The sequence below is a fragment of the Brassica oleracea genome, chromosome C2, assembly GCF_000695525.1.
Source record: "Brassica oleracea var. oleracea cultivar TO1000 chromosome C2, BOL, whole genome shotgun sequence".
NCBI lineage: Eukaryota > Viridiplantae > Streptophyta > Magnoliopsida > Brassicales > Brassicaceae > Brassica > Brassica oleracea.
The window spans coordinates 23,251,507-23,254,208 of record NC_027749.1 but is presented as its reverse complement, the minus strand read 5'-3'; the positions used below and the strand labels follow the sequence as shown (position 1 = coordinate 23,254,208).

Below are 2,702 nucleotides of genomic sequence, written 5' to 3'. Positions count from 1 at the left end.
CCAAATCAAGCACCATCTTTGATATTTTATGTATTGTTGCTCACTATAAATACCATCACTCATCTCACTCTTTTGTACACCATTACATCTTCTTCTTCTTACTTATAATAAACTCTCTCACTTATATTAGTGTTATTTGCTTCATACGGGTATTAAATTCTATTCTTATTTAAATTTCTCGATACTATAAATTATAAGTTATTTTATAACATGCTTATCATTATTTATTTATAAGCATTTTTGGACCGACGATTAAGCTTTGTAGGATATAAAATATTGGCATATATTACCATTTTCTTTTGATGGGCCAGTCGTCTCTATGTCAAAACCTATAATGTCATGGATAATATTATACGTCCACTATGATTATCTACTAATATTTTCTTAAATCAATTATTCACAACACGAACTATAATAGATGGCTTACGTTATCATATGGAAAACTGTGAAACAATAGATATGCATATAAGAGCATGATTAATTAGAGGTTCTTAAGGTGAAGTTCTTACCGGAATATAAGAATCCGTCTCTTAATTTTTAACAAAAAAAATTAAGAACTGGCTCTTAAATATCTTATTTAAGAACCGGTTCTTAGTTTTTTTTAATTAGAAGGTAAGAAACGGGTTCTTATATTCTGCTAAGAATCTTGTTCTAAGAATTCTCATCTACTAAGAAAACAAGTAGTGGAGTACTTATATTAATATTGCATCGTGATAATTTGTCTATACTAAGTATATTAGGCCAAGTTGTTCAACTTACCAACTTCAACCCTACGTTTTAAACTGGTTGTCGATATGATCGCTCGGTTAAAAAAACTGCCTTAGACGTGGCAAGCTTATAACATCATCATATTGGTATTCTTTTGCAATTAAAACATAAATATATTAAATTTCCTTCAAAAACTTGAGATATCAATACACTATTGTTTTATTATCCAGCAGATAGAATATTAGAAAACATTACACCAGTGTTACGATTGACTTTTTGTAGACCACATATATGGACATTAATGTGCTACAAAATGTATTTTATATAAATTTGACTAGTTAATGAAAAGAATAATTACATAAATGAAAAGCTCTCCAACTTGCGGAATCTAAGAACTCCCTTTGTCTCCTCCTTATAAGGAGCCCTCCCTTGCCATTCTTCTTATAGCAACTTTTTCATTCACTCTCTCCTAAAATAATATTATTAATGGCGTCAAAGTCTAGAAGCTCGAGCTCGTCATGGACGTTCAGACAGAACAAGATGTTCGAGAGAGCCTTGGCAGTTTACGACAAGGACACACCAGATCGGTGGCACAATGTGGCAATCGCTGTCGGAGGGAAATCTGCAGAGGAAGTTAAGCGTCACTATGACATTCTCGTCGAAGATCTCATCAGCATTGAAACTGGTCGTGTCCCTTTGCCCAATTACAAGACTAAAATCTAACTCAAGAGGCTTCAATGACCTTGACACGAGGTACTTAAGTATCTAAATCTATGCTATATATTTGCTTGAGTTTAACATGCTTAAGTTTCGGTCGTCCAGATAAGTTAATTATGAACGTTGGAATAAGGATTTTGTGGCCTTGTTTTAGCTTGCGTTTATATGTTAAATAGTGTGCTTAGATCTTAAGAACATAATCATTAGTATGTGTTACAAAAAAAAATCTTAAAAATTCAAAACTATAGTTTCTTTTCTATCAAACATTTAAAGAAAACAAAAAAAAAATGATTAGAAACTATTTCATAAGAAAACTTAAATAACACAATGTTTGTTTAAATGTAAATGCATAAATTTTGACATTAAAATATTTTTAGTACAAATACACAAATTAACACGCCAAAGGAAAATGTTATACCTGAAAATTAATCTATATTTGTTACTATTTATCACATGCAAATTGTCTTTATTATTTTTGAAGCTCATAACATTATGTCATAATAAGATGGATATAAATAGATATATCGGTTATTTCTACTTCTGTACATGGTCGGTGGTTGACATATCGAGTGTTTATTAACATTACAAGCTGTTAATTAATAAGCAACACTCGAGGTAGGGAAACCTTTAATTAAGCATATCTTCAAGTTGCTAATTAAATATGTGATTGGAATCTAATCAACATGCTTGGACGACCGATAACTTAATTACACATGCTCTTGTTTATACTGTATTGTGTTTTTGTCAGGCTAATGAAGAATATGGAGATCTAATGAAGTTTATTGTGATCAATTGTAAGGACAAGTATCACTTATTCTCCAGTCTATTGATTTATGATTATGTATTGTTCTTTCGCTTTCATATTTGTCTTTGTATGATGTACTATAATTGAAGAATTGAAACTTGGTTAAAGATTTAAATTATGATAAATCAACTAGAGAGTATATAATAAACCTTTGAAACCCGACAAGAATATCGTGTTTTCCTATTTTAGCAAATGGGGAAGAGTGATTTGTACAAAGAGCGTGCCAAAAGAAGTATACAACAACAAGGTGGTAATTGTCTTTAATTAAGCAACTAGATTTTGACCCGCGCTTTCAAAGCGCGGGTTTATTTTTGTTTTTTTTTTCAATTGACAAATATTTAGTAAATGTCACATTTTCATATATTTGTGTTTTATTTTATAAAAGACTTAAAATTTTATCTTTATTTATCGTATTTCATTTTAAATGACTATTTATGTTAAAAAAATTAAACTTTATTTTTTTAATGAATTA

The 2,702-nt window shown here is 29.9% G+C and overlaps 1 pseudogene; it reads left to right on the top strand.

The window, feature by feature from the left end:
• The first annotated feature begins 1,171 nt into the window (after positions 1-1,171).
• Positions 1,172-2,339, top strand: LOC106325268 (annotated as a pseudogene).
• The last annotated feature ends 363 nt before the right edge of the window (positions 2,340-2,702 follow it).